Source organism: Cyrtonyx montezumae, unplaced genomic scaffold, assembly GCF_038088225.1.
Source record: "Cyrtonyx montezumae isolate F1298 unplaced genomic scaffold, pur_monq_1.0 scaffold_1, whole genome shotgun sequence".
Lineage (NCBI taxonomy): Eukaryota > Metazoa > Chordata > Aves > Galliformes > Odontophoridae > Cyrtonyx > Cyrtonyx montezumae.
In genome coordinates, this window is record NW_027071825.1 from 10,389,738 (window position 1) to 10,395,761 (window position 6,024).

The window sequence follows — 6,024 nt, forward strand, 5'->3', positions numbered from 1 at the left end:
CTTCAACATCCAAAAGCAGTATTGACAGTATTTCCCTTCTAGTCATCATAATTTATCTTTCCAGCTTCTCCATCTTTAAAAATTGGGAGATGGGCCTATCTACCTCACAAGGGAGTTGTGAGGATTAATAGGAGTCCATAAAGCATGTTGCTGATAAAGAATGCTACGGTGCATTTATTCTTACCACAAAAGCAGTGGTACCTGTCATTTATTCTTGTCCATTGGGTATTTGAAGGAAGTGATGGCATGTCTGGATCTGATGGCAGATTGCTCTGTGTGTCCTTAGTCCTACTGAGGATAATTTGTAACACTAAGCTCCCTTAGCTTGCATTGCTTCAGAAGGAGCTGAAACAACTCACCACCTTGTATTATCTACACATCAAGAAGCAGTTCAAGAATTTTCAAATATACTCATCTCTAGTTGAAATATGCATTTCCAAGCTTACTCTCACAGAAAGTTTTCAACTGCAGCAGATTAATTTCCAACATGACCGTGAGTTTTATTTTAAATGTATTTAAATGAATGCTTTAAGTTTAGAATGTGTCCTAAGAATATTTTAACATCTGGAATGTCAGATTCAACACTGTAGTAACCAATACTGTGAACACTTGAAAGAATTATGTGTGGAACATGACACACAGGGTTTAATCACACTACTTTAACATTAACCAATAGGAAACTTTGTATGCTTTTGTAAATCACGAAAAGAGGAAAGTAAAAAAGATATTTTTACATGTAAGTATTTGTATACTATTTCCTATTGTATATTTGTACATATAAATCTATATTTTATACGTTCATGGCATATATATATTCTCATATCATTTTCAGCTGCAACTCTCTGAGGAGGGGAGCAAAATCTCATTACCAGTGTTCCACCTTCTCACCATTGCTTTCTTCTTCCTGTTGATAGGTGATGCCAGGGTATAACGTCTCTTGCCCTTTGTATTTTCTCCTGTAAATGCAGCTTTCTGATTTTATTTTTAATATAGCTTATCTTTCCCTGTTTACTTTAGTGCCATAAGTGTTTGTGCTGGTTGCCAAAGGCTGGGGCCATTGTTACGATTGCAGATAAATATCTATATTGAAATACAGACTCTGTCCCAGCCCTGTGACTTGGTGTCTCATCTTCCAGCTTGGAAGAGGAGAACAATGATGTTTTACCAATCCCTATCTTGTCTGACTTCCTTGTAAGCTCCTGAGACAGATATTCACATTTGCAGTGTATTGTATACTGCCTTGCAGAAGAGATGCCCAACATATCTGAAGGTTACAGGCAATGCTCTAATATAAAAATAATACTTTTAAAGTGGCTGCTTCTTGTCCCTGGAGTTTAAAACCAATCGTAGTCTAATATAGCATGGGATAAAATCCAGTGGTGAAAGGGTCATGGATGCATGAAAGGCTGTTGTAGTAAAAGACAGCGAGCAAGATTTATTATTTATTATTATATACACATTCATCTTTCCAGTTCAGATGGATGTCTGCATAAGTGGAAACCTAATACAGTAATGCAGGATTTGAAGAAGGCAAGGCACACAGGACTAGGAACAATGTCCCACATATTTTGCACAGGGAAACATGGAACAATCTAAAGCTCCCTTGGGGGAAGAGGAGCTGGAAAGTTGATCTGGTCTTGGGTTTAGAAGGTGTTTGGGATAAGAGAATGTTACAAAGAACTGCACAGGGAAGTGCAGTAGGGCTGAACAGACTTAGATGAGAAGTGTTCTCACGAAGGGTAGACTTTCTCCTCAGGAAACACAGCGTAAGGATTCTGCCTGAGTTACGTTCACACGCATGGCAGTTTTTAAGCCTGAGAAAATTTTTAAGGCAGTTACAGCTTCTCAGTGCATTGTAAACTGAGTTTCATGCTGCAGCTCTTTGTAGAGTGCTTGCATGCAGTATGAAATAATATCTCATGCTGCAACTAGCTAAGAAAAATAAAGCTCTAGGAACAGTGAAATGTACAACAAAATTGAGATCATTAGAGTGCGGGTGTCACAGATCAAAAGTAGAAGTATTGCTCTCTGTAGAGGGGCTTGGGTTTTTTGTAAGAGATCTGCTTTTAGAAACATTGCATCAGGCTTCATTAACAGTAAATAAACATTGGTTCCATTATTTAAATGAGCCTTCCTTTAGCATAAACTAAATACATATTTGCATGATTTTTATTATATGATTAAGGAACTGTGACCACTGTGTTGAAGATGATTCTACAAAGAAATGACTTTGCAGAAATTTGTTAACAATCAGCATTGTGGTACTGAAGAAAAAATTTCATTGCTTGTCTGTATGATAAGAGATCTTGACGATTCACCTTCTGAAAGCAGTTAAGACATCAGCTGAGAATCATTTGTTAATTCTTCAAAGTAAAGCCTACTGCAGTTTACCTGAACATAATCAGATTCTAATTGCTTATTCATTCAAGCAGTCCTGTTTTAATCAACTAGTTATGAGTATGAAACAAGCAGGGAGTTTACCTTAGGTTTTCAAAATAGATCTTCATGCTGCTGCTAATAGAGGAATACTTACAAATAATTTGGTACACTTTTTTTTACTATTAGTCCACTAAGCAGTCACCAGATGTTTCTTTCAGTATTTAGTTGACAGTTCAAAATAATTTAAGTATATATATATATATATAATTTCTTTCAGCTTGCCATAGCCTTCATCTTCCTAAAAGTTTAAGTTTTAATACATGTCATTTTGCATTACCTTCTGATTTTATTTTTCAGAAAAAAGAAGTTTTAAATAGGAGCAGAAATTTTTGTACAGCTTTTTGTCCAGCTAATCACCAATTCACAGTTAATTAACTGAATAATGAAAAAAAAAAAAAAAAAAAAAACTGGATTTTGCTTTACAAAACAATATAACAGAAATGATCTCAACCTCCTCATCCCCAGAAGATGTCCAGATCGCCTCCCCCTGCTTAAACCAAGGCCTATTAACAGAAAGAAAATAGCAGTTTCTGTATCCAGCCAAATTCCCTTCTCATCAGGGCTGGGAGACTCCATCTGCAGACTGCTTGTATCAGGTACATCAGTAAGCAGGAAGGATTGAGGAAGAGCTCCACCGAGGAGCAGATGGTGTTCCAACTTCTAAAAAATGTCCCTAAAATTCTTCGAGAGAGGAGTACCCCTTGATCTCTCCTGCGAATATTTTTTAAAATGTCCTTTTTCTCTGAATGCCTTTAGCTCTAAAATTGTTCCACTCTCCCCAAAGGTAGTTACCACCAAGGAGAAAATGCCCTTGCAGGAAAAGGCAGAGGAAAGTTCTATGTTGTCAACGATTTCTATACGAGGATGAAGAAGGCAGCCTAGTACAATTTCAGTTATCAGTTGAAGACTCACTGATTTAAGCATCTCTCAGAACTCAAAACAAATGGAAATCACTTTGGCAAGTTCAGATTGTGAGTACAGCACCAATCCTACTATGGCAGGCAGTGTTTTGTCTGAGAAGATAATGATGTTAAGGAGGAGCCCATCCAATGCTTGGAGGGCTAGACAGAAGTATGCTCATACACAAAGACAGCCAGCAGCAGATCACAAATGCTCAGCCAGAGGACGTGTCCAGGTAGGTAAAAATTAATGAAGTAATCGCTCCTGATTTATAACTGGATGGTGCCTTTACCACTTTATACATTGATGCTTAAATGTTGCTGATAATTTTTTTTTAAGTAGTTCAGAAAGAGTATATGTCTTTAGTGAGGCTTGAGCAAGTCTGAGATTTGTTTATAATGAACCTGAGGGGACCCTGCAGAGTGAAACTCTGGTGTCAGTGCCAAAGGATTTCACAGAACTCTCTGTGGTCACTGCTATGTACAGCATACATTAGAAAACCATGAACTCCCTAAAAAAGAACTGTTTTTCCTGACTATGCAGAGTTAGCTCTTTTGAGCAGAAAGTGTTTCATTTTCAGCAGATGTGTCTCATTCTGCTCCTTTATTCCTGAGAGGGTACAGAGGAATGTGACTTAACCATGGGGGAGTAAATAATGATATGGTGAATAGCCAGCCACTGGGCTCATATACATTTCCCTGAGTATTGTTTTGATGTATAGCTAATGACACAGAGAAAAACAAGCTTTTTGTAAGCTTTGTATTGCATAATCCATAGAAGTCTCTTGTGTCTGTTCTGCACTGGAGCCTCTAGGCAAGCCCTCCAGAAACAGGCTGAAGGAGAAGAGACTGTTTTTCCCCAGTGAAAGACAAGGCTTCTGTGGAAAACATAATAATCTGTGTGGCATCCCTGGCCCTACTCACCTGGCTTTTATAGGCTCAGCCTGCCCTACTGCATTCTCCAGCTAATCTGCACAGCATGAAGTTTGCTCTGTCCTCCCCTTCTGTGGGAATGGCAGAGTGCTGGTGCTGACCCAGGACTGAGGAGCAGCAGGCTCTGTCAGGTTGGTAGTGTCACTTGCTTAGGGCACACTCAACTCAGGTGCTGAACTCAGTTTCTTTAAATGGGGTGGGAAAGAGCTCCCTGGGTTTTGCTATTTTATTTTTTTTGCAAGGTTAACTCACAATGAGTCACCATTTCATGGGTGTCTTAAAGAGCCGATTTTAATTTAAATTTTTATTAGTAGTAATATTGTTCTTTGCTTTGCTTGCTGCTTTTCCTGGGAATTCAGGAAGATAAGCAGCTGTCAGCACCAGCCACTGCTGTCCTGATTTACTGGCCCTATACTGACTGTAAATGTGAACTAATGCATGTTCTTACCATGTATTATGCATGACAGCGTGTTATGTATTTTATTCCAGCACTGTAATAAATAATGTAAGTTGTGTGTAGACTTAGTTTAAGCAGCAGAAGTAGTGCTTTTTCTTTTTTTCATATCATGTGTCATCCAGAGCACTTTGCTGGAGCTCTGAGTGCCATTAGCAGCTGGCAGCATACAAATTGTTGAAACCAGTCAGGAAATATTCACTATTAAAACATCAGAAATAGTTAAACTTGCTTTTGTGAACCTACAACACGGCTCACAGTCACAATTTTGTGTTCTGCTATAAGGAAAACCTCACGTCCAAGTGTGACCACATGGATCTATTTACATGGCTATCACTGAGGCGTTGGCAGGGGAGCAACCACAAGTTTTGGACATCTGTGGCATCTCTCTAATAGGCACTGTACATGTACAAGAGAAGCTAAGATGCCTGTAGTTCTTTCATATTGCTGCTGAAAATAGTAGTTCTGGAGATGGCTAGAGAGAAAAAAATGTGCTCACTGTTCTTTTGACTGTTCATCTATTTCCTCCTCATACAGACACTCACATATCTGCAAACACAAAGAGTGTCTACAGGGAAAGCCTTTTTTTCCAGACAGTGGTGAGACAGAACAAAGACGACTAATCTCTTACATGGCAAATATAAGCTACAGTACTTGTTTCATGTTTGTATATTTTTGAGGCCTCTGTCTACATTAGTGAGAAATGAGCTCAGCTGGATAAGCTCTGTAGCCTGAAACTGCAACTGCTAAGTACTTGATGCCCACACCACGTGCAGTTTGTTCCTACGGGCTGAATGCAACTAGCAACTGGAGCACATCTTTTTGTTTAATGGAAATCAAATCCACATTTTGAGGACCACTCCATGACGTAAAGCAAACCTCATAAAGTGGTGCCACTACAATGCACTGCCCCGCAGGAAAGTGAAATTCCTATTAGTCTGTCTTTTTGGCAAATAAAAGCCCTTCCCTGCCAGCCCCCAGGCTTTCCATGGATTCCCTCTACTCATGTGTCTTCCTTTGAAATATGAGATGTGATCAGCCCTGTCAGATCATGTAAGATGAGAGCTCCTGACTGCTCCCACGGTAGCATTCAAGCCAGAAATGTGGTACAGGACTATGTAACCCAGCATAGGTGCAGCAGGGAAAGCTTGATGAAGAGTCAGTCATGATTCCACTTGCTGATATGGTTTTACCATGAACATGCATTAGCAAGCATCCTTTTTTTTTTTTTTTTTAAATATACTGATCCCCCTGAAATTCCCTTCATAAATTTCCCCAGGCACTTTTCTTCTTGCGGCC